At 36.8% G+C, this 14,177-nt stretch overlaps 1 protein-coding gene across 18 annotated transcripts in view; it reads right to left on the reverse strand.

Annotated features, from left to right (window-relative positions):
* Positions 1 to 14,177, reverse strand: part of KIF1A (kinesin family member 1A) — a 2,189,582-nt gene that overhangs the window by 346,747 nt on the left and 1,828,658 nt on the right. The gene's annotated exons all lie outside the window — the stretch shown is intronic.

Raw genomic sequence — 14,177 nt, forward strand, 5'->3', positions numbered from 1 at the left:
CTTGGAAATCCACATCCCTCCCACCCCCCTGCAAAGGTAACCACCATGAAAAACTTCTCCAAAGCTAACTTTGGGCTCCTAAAAACAGAGGTGGCTAACTTCATGGCACCCATGCAAATGGAGAAAAGTTGCATGACTGCCGAATCATACACCAATGCACTGTATGAACACGTACACAAATGCATGGATCTCGCCATACCCAAGAGAACCAAGACACTCTCCTCCAAAAAAAGGAAGCCAATCTGGTGGTCCCCTGCCATAAACAAACTCTACAACAGGAGGAGGAAACTGATGCGAAATAAGGGGAAGTCCCAAGATTGGAAAAACTCCCTTATCGGCCTCAACAAAAAGTTGAGATCCCTCATAAAATCCTCTAAAGCTAGCTATGAAAACAGAATTGCAGCAGATAGTAAAGACAGCCACATGGTCTTCTATAGTTATGTAAAGAATCTCTACAGCAATACCCAGGTTTGCTCTGAGCTACTGCACAATGGTACCTCCTATACTGAGCCAACAGATATTGCCAACATACTCACCGACAGATTCAGTGCCAACTTAACCCCCCCCCCCGCAAAGGACCAATCATAATAACAGTAGATTGCCAGGCACCCAGTATTACTGCTGCACAGGTTAAAACAGCACTGTCCAAGGCCAAGATTACAGCTTCTATGGGACCTAATAATATCCCTGCCTGTGTTCTACATGAACTACAGAGTGATCTGGCACCTCACCTGTGTGCCCTGTTCAATCACAGCCTCACCTCAGGCTTTGTCCCTACTGAATGGTGCACTGCTATAGTCATCCCTCTCCACAAAGGAGGAGCGACTACAGACCCTGAGAACTATCGCACCATTACCCTGACAGGTCTGATATGCAAAGCTATGGAACGCATCATCATGGACCTAATAAACAAGGATATAGGGAATCTCCAAACTCTGGATCCCACACAGTTTGGTTTTGTGAAGGGTAGATCATGCTTGCTCAACTTGGTCGATTTCTTTGAGTCAGTCAACAGAGCTGTGGATGAAGGCAAGATGGTTCATACAGCCACCTCTCTTATCTGGCCAAGACCTTTGATACCATTCCCCATGCAGGAATCAGAAAAACTCACTAAGCTAGGCATCAACTCCTATACCACTAGGTGGGTTGCAAACTGGCTCACAGATAGAACTCACCATGTGAAAGTAGCTGATTTCAAGTCAGACTGCTGACCAGTCATGACTGGAGTCCCACAGGTATTGGTCTTGGATCCTCTCCTGTTTGGTATCTACTTCTCAGAAGTCCAGGCCAACACAAAGGGACTCTGGCTGACAAAGTTTGCAGACAATTGCAAGTTGGGAGCTATTATTAACTCCCAAAGTGATGCTGACATCCTACAGAAAAGCCTCACTGAGACCAACGACTGGTGTCAGAACCATGACCTTAAGCTCAATGCCAACAAATGTGTCATCTTCCCCTTTGGGAAAAACCCAGTTCCCATGAATTACCACATCGATGGTAGTCCACTGAACACAGAATGCTTATAAGAGATCTGGGAACACAGGTTGACAGCAACATCTCCTTTGACCACCACACTGCCACTATGGTCAGAAAGTCCTTCTATCTGGCACATCTCATTACGAAGGGTTTTGTATCCAGGAAGAAAGAGGTCATTGTCTCCCTCTACTCTTCCCTCATTAGGCCGATCATCGAGTACAATGCCCCATTTGGCATGTACCTTACTAGACACCTGGAACAACTGGACAGGCTGTAAAAGTACCCGTACCTCACAAAGAGGAACCTAGGCCTTAAACAATTGTCCTATATGGACAGACTCAAAAAAAAAAATCCAACTATTCTCTGTCTCATATCGCCTACTTAGAAGCGATCTCTGCTTGACTTACAAAGCCATGTCTGACCCAGCTCTGTTAGAAATGCTACATTTAAAGAAATCTCAATCCCTCCACACCACACACTCCACAGACCACAACCTCATTACCACAATCAACAGAACAAGCTGGAGGTATAGGTTCATAACCCAGAGACTACCCATGCTATGCAATAGACTTCCCATAAATGTCAAACAGAGCACCTCACTGGCCCTCTTCAAGAGAAATCTTGATGAATGGATGGGAAATAGAGAATTCACCCTGGGGATCACTTCAGTGGCTCTACTCAACAGAGGCACTGGGAACTATGGTCGGGTGGCACCATGCCAGGGTAATCCTGTGGGCTAGGCTTGTAAAGGCTCCAGGGCCATTAGCCTAGTACACACATATGAACCTATATATACAAGCATTATAGTGCAATTCTATGATTTTTATTCAAATATAAATTAAGACTAAGACACTGATTCAAAAGGAAATTCAGACAGGAAATGGAGAAAATAGACAGTTTGAAGTTATCACTCCAAGCACACAGACAGTCAGAGAAAGAATCAGGGAACATAAGGATTTATAGAAAGATTACATTCTTAGACAGTCGCAAGACTATCATTTGGTAGGAACAGCAAAAGTTGCAGAATTAGAAATGCAGCTCATAAATATATCATAACAGCAGAATGACCTAAGTCTTGGAATCTCTGCGCAGCTGAGGTGTGTAGATTTGTCCACCCAGATCAGGGGGTTGTATATGTTAAGTACTGAGGAATGGTGATTTCAGTTACGAACTCTTAATGTAGGAGGTGTTTGTATTTGTACTTAAGCTAAATGGCTCACTGGTTATATTCTCAACGACGTAGCTGCAGAATCTGGAGGGTCACTTCTGGCTAAAGCTCACTCCCTGATTAGTGTCAGCATGTCTTCTCCATATCTGCATGAGTCTTCTCCATTTAGTCCAACCTCACAACAAAAATATACTGGTTGACTGTCCACAGATGTATTTATCCTTGCCCTTGTGGGTTTGGTCATGAGAAGGATCCAAGGTAGACTAGTTGAGTTACTCTAATTAGCTAATGAATAAAATAAGAACAACCTCTTCAGTTTCTGAAAATTCTCTCTAAATTCCAGTCCAACAGTGTTACAGTTAAAGAACATGTCCAAACACAAATGCCAAGAGGTCCAGCAAGACAAACAACGTTCTCAGTAGAAAAAACACTTTAATGTGAGGAGGAAAGCTTTCGGATAAAATCCTTTATCAATACTGAATGCAGAGTGACCCAAACATTAAAAGAAAACATGTAGAAATAAATAAATATGCTACATGAAAACAAAACATTTAAAAAGGAAGAATGTATATTTTTAAAAGGAAGAATGTATATTTTAAAAGCAAAATTTTAACCTAAAAATCACATGTACAATCATATACATAAAGAGAAAATCTCATAATCTAGATCTCCAAAATAGGTTTAAGGCTGACAGTACTATTCAAACCATCACCCATCAATCTAATTATCCAGTTGTATTCTTTAATTTCTAATTTGTTATTGATATCAAGTTACATTGAACCTAAACAGCCTCTTACTGACTGGGTGTTCAAAGATACCTAAATGTTCATCATCAATGTCATCACAGCATGAGCAGTTATAACAAATAATGCTGGATGGATGTGTTGTGATATTTGTAGGAAAATCTTTGTAACAGAGGACACTCTTGAGGGTTCTCATGTTACGATATGCAAAAAATGGGACATTGCCCAGCATTGCTTTTAACTCTTCAGATGCCATCAAGGTCTCAATTTTATAGAGCCAGTAGGTTTAACACGGAAGATCCTAGCTTCTCCGAACAGTTGAATGAGATGATAGCTGATTTCACTAACAGTGGTTACGATGCTACCACCTTAAATAATGAGAAACTAAATGTGCTAGAGGAAAGAAAGTCGAGGGTGGCCCCTGTTATGTTAAATGACACCATAGAAACACAAGCTGTTGGCTTGCCCAATGTGTCCATCCAGAATGAGATGAAAGTAAGATAATTACTTACGTTTGTAACTACTTCGCACAAAACACCATGTATTAAACGTATTATCCATAAGAATTGGCTAATCTTGATGGCATCTGAAGAGTTAAAAGCAATGCTGGGCAATGTCCCATTTGCATATCGTAACATGAGAACCCTCAAGAGTGTCCTCTGTTACAAAGATTTTCCTACAAATATCACAACACATCCATCCAGCATTATGGGCACACGAAAATGTTATAACTGCTCATGCTGTGATGACATTGATGATGAACATTTAGGTATCTTTGAACACCCAGTCAGTAAGAGGCTGTTTAGGTTCAATGTAACTGCTACTTGTGTCACCACCCACGTTTACCTTGCTACCTGTGTATTATGCAACTCTTTCTATGTGGGTAAAACCACAACTTAAAGATAGGATCACAGAACACAAGTCTGAAATAGATGTGTGGACACTAATGCTTTATATAAACACAGGCTATGTTTTGGTGAACAGCATGTATTTAAATTTAAAGCTATAGACCATGTTTCACCCTCACCCAGAGGTGGTGATATCAATAACAAATTAGAAATTAAAGAATACAACTGGATAATTAGATTGATGGGTGACTCACCCCTGGTTTGAATAGTACTGTCAGCCTTAAACCTATTTTGGTCAGAATGAGTAGATCTAGATTATGAGATTTCTTTTAGGTTAAAATTTTGCTTTTTTTAAAAATATACATTCTTCCTTTTTAAAAATATACATTCTTCCTTTTTAAATGTTTTGTTTTCATGTATGCATTATGCTGTTGCATTTTAGCTTTGCATATTTATTTATTTCTACATGTTTTCTTTTAATGTTTGGGTCATGTGACTCATATGACTTTTTAGACCTATATATACTCTGCATTTGCATTTGTATTTTCAGTATTGATAAAGGATTTTATCCGAAAGCTTTGCTCCTCACATTAAAGTGGTTCTTCTACTGAGAACGTTGTTTGTCTTACAGTTAAAGAACAACCATACCCTAAAACTGAAAAACACATTTTTTGATATTTTTTGCCCCATGTCTGCCAACCATCAGTGCCTACAACCAGTCTATTTGACCCATGTGCCATTTGTCCTTCTTGCTTTACTGATATTTATATTCCATATCACCTGTTGGGAAAGTACCACTCTCCAGTGAAGTCTTATGTTTCTGGGGCTATACAAGCTTGTGATGATCACAGCAAGAGGTTGTAGCTGATTAGTGGAGGATCTGTCATCTCCACAGCTACAAAAGACCTAATTTATATGCAAGCCTACCTCTCCACCCCTTTGTGACAAAGATATTTAAGCCACTAATGAAGGGCTCACAGCAAGCTCCATGGGGAGGGCCATGGTGCATGCACACTTCTACATATGCACCAGTTAGGGCTGCAGTATCTAAGCATAGTAGGAAGAACCACAGACAATGAAAATGACAATAACAAAAGAAGTAAGGGGAAGGATCTCTTTCTTGGCCTGTCATACCTCAGAAGTGGACCACAAGACAATTCAGAGCAGCTCAACCTTCTGTCGCCAAAATATGGAACGCAGCCTCTCATAATGAAAAACAGATGAGGAAAATGTGGAACACTTGCTAACAGCTTTAACTAGGAATCTAACATTATGGTTAAAAACTACTGCATAGTTACAAAAATTCTGATGAATTAATACTATTCACCATTAGCTACTATAGACAGTTTTTGTGGTAAATGTGTTACAGATCCTTTAAAGTGAGACAATGAGGAATATGCAATGTTTACAGACTCAGCATGAGAAGCATTCCTTGTTAACGAGATACAGTTGATAGCCACTGTCCACAATGCAACTGTTAATGGGCAGAAAGTTGAAATTAAATTGCCAGCTGTGCTTAAAATATTAAAGCCAAACATGGTAAAAAGGAATACTAAAAAAAAATGAAAGAAAAAACAGCAAGCCAGAGAGAAGTAATATTGTGACATGCATACAAGGCGAATGTCATAACCGCAACAAGGACAGGAAGAAAGTATAACATTTGCAATGATGTCATGATATTTAGTAATGATTCAGCCAGTTTGGACATGCTGATAACCTCAATGATGTCTTTACTGTGATGGCCATGTACTGCTGCTAGGACCACATGACATGCACACCCAATAACATCACTCGTTATTTCAAGCTATATCCCTGTATACTATAGCTTGTTTTTATGCATGCGAATGAATATACAATGTTTACAAATTAATTACTGATTACAAGGACATTAGATAATTAACTTTACTTTCAGGTTAGCATGTCAAAGATCTAAGTTTACATTATGATAAGACATTAATATTTAAATTACATCATCTTTAACATATTAGTCTTTATTATCAACTAGAACTCTTGCAAAGTTATATGAACTGTCCATAACTTTGGGCCATTTTTTATCACTTCTCCTTATCTGAATGTTTATACTGGACTACTGGTACTCAACTTGGTTCTGACTTCTTTCTGGGGCATTTATTTTTGCCTTCTGGATAAAAAAGACACTTCTTGGCCGACTGACTTCTTGCAAGTTTATCCACATGCATGGCTTAAGTACATAATTTGTATTGTAGTGTTGTCTACGCTTGCATCATTCTCTGTTGAGTAGACATTCCTGATTTGAATGTGATATTTTCTGGTCTTTGTTCATAAATAATCATCATCTCCTCAGGCAACATACAATCTGAGTTTAGCTATTATTTATAAGATATCAGGTGAAGCAAGTAGGCTCAGTTTGAATACTGAATGGCATTTCATTACATAAGTGGATGTTTGGGTGTCTCTTCATGAAATGTTGCCTCAAAGAATAGTAGAATTGCTGAGATATCTAATCATGTGGCTGGTCAATATTCCTTATATTTTTACTCTAACAGTAACTGAAATTCATGGGTAATTCTTATTCAAGATTAAATTATCCATGCAATTTTTATTAACAGTGGCCATGTAAATGGTACTGCAGAGCTTCTAAATTTCAAAATGTGCACACAGAATCATTATGGATTTAAAACATTAGAGTAGGATATAAAAATATTATTATGGGATGTACATTGCCTGATGAACCTGCTGAAAGGGACAAAGACTTTCACTCTTATTATGTAGCATCCTCTCTTTGATTGCTTACAAAAGATCTACTTGAGAAGACAAGACCAGCAGAAACGTGTTTTTGGAATGGGGTATATTTCTTGTTATGTTTTTGAATGGGAAGAAGGTCTTCCTAATTAGCAGAAGACCCCTCCCCCCCAGAGATGAAGTACTCTCTACTGACAAATACAAAAGATACATACTCAGAGTTGTCTGAGGTTTTGATATGCAACAACAGTAAGTGAGCTTACTTACCTTACTATGGTAGGACATCCCTTGGTAAAGTTCAGGAAAATTGCAAGATTTGACTGGGGAGATTTTGTTCAGCATATTGCAAGACTGGAGTCAGTGTCCCACACATAACTTGAATAATGAGTAAAGAATTCACTTACTATTATTATTATTAATGCAAACATACTGCTCTAGATAATATTTTTAACAAAAAATATGAATCAACCTCAAATTTGATCTCTGATCATGCCCCCCCCCCCCCCCAAGCAGTAGTGAAAAGTAAAGAGCTTTTACCTGAACTGTGGAGTCACAATGCAGTAATATGTGAATTACAAGAACTTAACACTTGGTTTACTAAGCAGCAGAAAGCCTGGGGATTGCCTGAAGCTGAGCTTTAGAGAAAGATTGAAGAAGACTACAATGCATGGAGAGGAACTTTTCTGAGTGAATTTTTCAGTACACTAAAATAATCACGCCAGAGAAAAAGCAGTCTTTAACAGCCTGGACTGCTTGGCTATGAGATCCTCAAGGTCTTGAAATTTGTGACCCGGGAAAGGTGGGAGGTGCACCAAAATATAATGGAGACACATGCAGAGATTAAAACCAAATTTGGCAAACAACGGAGTTAATGAAGAAAGGTATTCATCTTCAGTATTTTGAAAATACCCTACTATCTCAAAGACCCATGTTCTATAGCTTATGTCGGTAAAAACAGAAAACTAATTCCTATAGTTAATAGTATTAACGGACCAGGCTTCTGTATCAGTCTTCTTGACTTAATGTACGCTTGTTTAATTTTTTTTCTTTTCTTTAGACTGTATGAGTTAAAGGGATGTATTTTCTGTACTGAATGAGAGACCAGTGATTTCCTTTGAGACCTTTCTTTCCCAGAAAATTACCCTGACTGCAGCAATAACATGAGAAACTGATGAGTGTTTTTAGCAGCCACACAGATCATTCACAGGTAAGTGTTTTCCTATTGAAGCACTGAAAGTTGAGAATATTTTACTAAGATTTCTTCTCCTTTTCTGAAGATGTTGCCCAGAGAGATCCCAAACAGTTGGAAAGAGACAGGGAAATATGTGATTCATAAAAAAAAGAGAAAACATTCTTCCTCTTGGTTTCATACAGGCAGTTTTTTGTGTTTACCTTGATTATAAGCTCTTTATTTTCCTCTTGGCTGACAGAATGACTCCAACACTTTTTCATACAGGATCAGTGTGGGTTTGTCCATGTGCAACAGGTCTTTGATAGCACCATTAAGACTTTTCTCCTGATGCAGGAAGCTAAAACTATGGGTAAAACATTACTGGCAGTCTTGCTTGATGCGAAAAAGGCATCTGACTGTGTAGAGTAACCATTTCTTTTTATGATTGTCCAACGACCTGGCTTTCTGGTGGAGTTTGTCTGGCTAGATCAATCTATAGTGGTTTTTCATGTAGACAATGGAAATAGGGACTTTCAGAATTTTTTTTTAATCCGACAAGGGGAACTAGGGCAGGTTGCTCTGAGTCACCCTTTCTGTGTGCTATGTTTAAAACCACATAGAAAAATGATCCAAAGATCACAGATTACGGGGTATGCTTTGGCTAGTGAGGAAACTAATCTATTTTATACACAACTTTCTTATTTATTTATTTATTTATTTATTAAATTTAGGGGAAAATCTACTCAAACTTTTTTAGCATACTCGTGACTTATGGTATATTGTCTAATTATAAAAATAAGTAAAACCAAGACAAAAGCAATCAAAGTGCATTCCAGTCCCTCCCATTTTGTGTTAAGAATATCTCCCACACAGGGCCATGATGCAGTTAAATATTTGTCATTTGGGTGACACCCCTATAGAAACATGTGGTAGGAATTTCTTATGTGAAGTTGTTAAGCAATTGTAGGCATTTGTTTGCTAAATGTAAAAACTTGTTTCTAGCTATGGATCAGCATTTCAGGCCATCTATATGCTTATTCTGCAATTGGATTGTTATGACTTTCAGGTTATCCTTTTATCCCCTCCAAAAAGGAGGATTTTGGAACTTTTGTAGTGTGGAAAAGGAACAGACTTACACTAGACAAAATAATGTTGCCCCATTATCATGGTGGGTTGGCTGTCCTGAACTTAACTTTTCATTGTCTGATAGTGCAGTTGAGACCTTTCCCTTTGTGTTCCCTTGTTTTGTATGGTGTGGCATGGAAATTATTATTCTGAATCAGGCAGATCAAACAGGCAGAGAGAAGGTAATGTCTGTACTGTCCTAAAGGGGAAGGTTGTGTATCTTAAATGTAACTTTTTTATTGTATTCTGTTGAAAGTTAAATGGACTATGGCTGCACTGGGGACTCCAAGCTGGAATGGTTGAAACTGTGTAATGTACAAATGTCTTAGTCATAAGGCAGATACAGATTTATTAACAAGATATCAAGAAATAACATGCAGGGAACACCTGACTAATTCAAGAGTTCATGTCTTTGAATCACTTCAGAATACAATTTCAAGTTATTTAGACTGAATCTTTGATCATGTTATGTTTATGTTAAGTTTACAACAATACAGTAGGCACAACTAGACATGGTGAAAGGGCTGGAAAATAATAGTTTGAACAGACTAATTAGTAAACTGCATAGATATATCAGATATAAAGAGGCAGGGGATTGTTCAGAACTGGGGGATATTAATGAATGCCTTAATTTCAGAGAAGAAGTGCAGGGCAATTGTCTTGGCCCTTAAATTTGCAATAAATTCTAAGAATTCTGGATGTACATCTACTTTGGCCAGACTTCTGGTGATTCATCTGGGAGCAGGTTGTTAGTATTTGTGTTGCATGGAACCTATATCTGCATTTTGGTTTCATGTCTTCTGGGGCTGTTCCAAGCTATGGGTGTTTTTACCATGCCCTACTTCTTGTAAGCCAAATGATTCACTGTATTACAGAAATTAACTTCCTCAACCAGTGCTACTACTGAAAGAGGATTTTATTATTTTTAATTTATATTCACAGGTCAGTAACCTTTTATCCAGTGACTTGACTTAATACTTTAAAAGTAATTTTTGACATGATATTGCACTCTGCACCTGTTTCCATTTAAATGTGAGCTTCTATTGCAACAATTTGATTGATTATTATAAAAAACTATATCTTTGTTTATTGACTTCACAAAATCAACTATTTATTCTCTAATGTACCAACAAACAAAAACATCTTATTTTCTTCTAACCCATTAACATTCAGATTATTCTGATCACTTTTTTCTTTTTTACATCTCTCACTGAAACAATTCTCTGTATACTGTAGCTTCTATAAAACTGGTTATATACTAGACTTTTTTGCCACTCATTCTTGTAGGTACACTTAGTACATGTGGCTTGAATTTTAACTGTGGTATACTGCCTATGCAGCTCATATCTCTCATTCTCCACTGCCATAAATATTACTTCACATTTTCATTTTATGCTTCATTTTTTACTTAATTATTTGACTCATATTTTATCTTATACACTTTCATTTCCTCATTTAATTCATTTATCCGTCTACTTGTAATTTTACTTGCTTTGCATACAGCCACATGTTTAGATAAAGATGTACTTCTCTTAAAAACTTGATATGCTTGATAACTTCTTATAGTACAAACTATTTTATTTCTTTTCACTGATTCAAACACCCTGTCATATTCACAGTCACTGGCTTTTTTTTTTGTTAAGCTCAGTAACATAAGTATCAATATCTTCCATTAAGAATAAATGACAATTAAATGTCAAATTTATTTTTCCAGGCTCAGAAAAATTCCTGAATTCCTCTTTTGTTACTGCCATTTTATTTTTCTTCTCTTTTTGAAATGCAAAATATTAAACACCTTTGAGGCCTCCTCCCCTATGGCATGCAGAAATGTGGCACACACTTATCTTTTCAGCCTTTTTTGGCTAGTCAATTCACAGAAAGGAGCAGAATGAATTTCTGGACCCAGAGTTTCCAGTCTTTTGCCAAACTGCTTTATAATGGTAGAATTATTGGTAGTTGCAGTTGTACAATCCTTTCTACAACAACAGCCAAATATTCTGTAGGCTTTTCATAATGTGAGGGAAAACAAAATGCTGATTTTTCTTTGAAAAAAATGTTGAACTATGAAATACATTTTTGTACTAGAGAACAATCAACAACGCAATATATATATATATATATATATATATATATATATATATATATATATATATATATATATATATATATATATATTTCATTTCTAATAGAATGTAGCATTTATAAATCTGTCATAATGCTCAATTAAGACTCAAACACTTCTGATGGGCTACTACCATGTGGTCTAGGTGTGACTGCTGGTTGCTGCTAGATGATTGTAACATGCATACCCAAAAATATATCATGCCATTTCGTAAAGCTATAGCTCAATATTCTACAGAAAGACTGCAAAAATACCAGGTGTGAATTTATGTGGTCAGGTAACTAATGACTGGTCAGGGCCATATATTATCAGGATCTAAGATAGGAACTAGAGCTTCCTTAACTTGTGACCAGAGAACATATTAGCAGACTTCCTGAATAATAACTCAGATTATATCTTTGAAGAAGGAAGATAAAAGGATAGCAACCTCAAATTACTTGGAATAAAATCTATGATTTGCACTTGCAGAATTAATTCTTATGTTTTACTGTTTCACAAAGATCTATGGCAGGCATATGTGACTCAACAAGGCAGAGTCATCTGAAGATCCCAACCTCACATGGACACTAACACTACGGCAGAAAAAAAAAAAACACTGACAGTATTATCTCAATAACAGGCCCACTCTTTGTCAAATGGTAGACCCATAAGTTAACAACCTGGGCAAATATGTGCAAGTTTTGAAGCAAAACAAATTACAAAGTTGAAAGAAAAACATTAAAGTTAATCGCAGAAGTTAGCAGGCCATATATTGCCAGTTAAAAAGAATGCACCCCATGTTAAACCAGTGGTGTTCCAAGTTCCTTTTTTGCTGGGGCACGATGAGGACAAGCTAGTGGGGCAAGAGAAACAAAATATATACAGAATACATGTAAAAGATATATACCATTGTTCTTCTACATTAGCCAAGTCCGCCTTTCTTCATAGGAACATAGTCCTATAACTAAACAATATTTTAGAGTAACTTTGCTAGAATAATATGTCATGACCCATACTATTACAGAAAGTACTTAGCTGGTGATTACAAGAATAATAAGCTACATATTGTGCCTTACCAGACTGTTGACAAGCCATTCTGAACCTTACATTTGGCATTTGCTTGATCTAGATCTATGCATACAAATAACCTTCATGGTTATCATTTTTCCAGGAAATTACTTATATGATTAAAATTTCTAAAAATCTTATGCCCCATCAGAATCAGGCCACCCATACACATAAGAAATCCTTCTGTTACCACCACCACCATGAGATAAACGTAAACTAACTGGGACAGTTTTTTGTTTATGTAAAAAGAGTCAAATGGTCTTTGACACTTTTAAATCACTTCCTTTTCATAATTCATCTTCACTTATTTAGCATCCTCATGACAGCTTGTCTCAAGACAACAAAGTATTTAAACAACAGCACCTTTACATCCAAAATTCATAAGACAGCTTCTACCCATTATGGTCAAATTTCACATGGCAACTTCAACAGACATACACTACCAGTGGGAGTTCCTGAAGGTTAATGCCTTGGACTATTAATTGTTCACACAAAGCTTTAACTTCATTCACACACAGTAAGTAACTTTACATGACCAACATAAAAAAATGTTTTTATTCGGATTTCCTGGTCTTCTTTAGAAATGGCCCCTCACTTTCCAGCAGCTCCAGCATATATTTTCATGGAGAAGATTTTAATAAGACTCGCACATTTATATCTCTTAATCTTCCATCAGCACCATCAAAATGCACTAGGATGTTTGGGGAATGTAAAAATAGAGGTGTTCAAGGGTGATACAACAATGGTAGGAGATATAAATATGGCTGTTAATCCAGGCTTAGATGTCACATTTAAAATGCACCCACAGTTTAAATTTGCAGTGCATAGAAAAGGTAGATTAAGGGGGATGCAGGATACTGGCACTTATACCACCATCATGAAACACGTATGTCACTTTTACCAGGACCCTGCCCTGATCTAGATCTATTTTATTTGCTTACTTAATGTTTGTTAACTTTACAGGTAGACCACTTCAAGCTGACCCATTTTAAGCTATGACTTGGGCCATGAAGCAAATTTAGCTACAGACAACCAGTTAAGGCAATCAATATAGTGTACACATAAAACCCTTATATACAAAGTACATCTAGTTAACAAAGCTCACAAAAGACATAAGGGAGAGATAAGCTATTTTTTTAATTTGGTGTACAGTAATTTAGAAAGAGCACTGCTAAATCCACAGTGCCAAAAAAAAAAAAAAAAACAACTGCAGAAAAAACAAAGTTAAAAGGCCAAAAATCAAAAATCTGGCTGATATATCAGTTTGTTGCTCTGCAACACTATAAAACTTAACAATCTATCACTTTGCAAAGGCCATTCTGACCTGAATTCTACCTTAACTTCAAATGGCTATCTCTGTACTGCGTCAAGATATTCTTATGAAACTTTTCAGGCAAGACCTCTTGATAATCACACTTTTATATTGCTTTATGAAACACCTTTTATGGAAAATAGGCAACAGAAGCTCAAATAGGGGCATGTCTCTTACACCATGTAAAATATGTACATTCTGCTGTAACATATAAAATTGACAAAACACACCAATTTTTCTATGAAAAGGAAATAATTTTTGGTTCTTTTTGAGAAGAAAAAGAAAAAAACATAACATCCAGAGTAATATATTTTACTAGCTGCTACGCATTCACCTCCATTTCAACTGCAGTAAAAATTAAATAGAAAATAACTAGAAGTATATTTGTATTATGAACACTGTACATTGTTACCAATGCCTCAGAGTTATCTGGGTTTTCACCAT

This window comes from Protopterus annectens, chromosome 5.part0 (genome assembly GCF_019279795.1).
Source record: "Protopterus annectens isolate FY-2018-M chromosome 5.part0, PAN1.0, whole genome shotgun sequence".
NCBI lineage: Eukaryota > Metazoa > Chordata > Ceratodontiformes > Protopteridae > Protopterus > Protopterus annectens.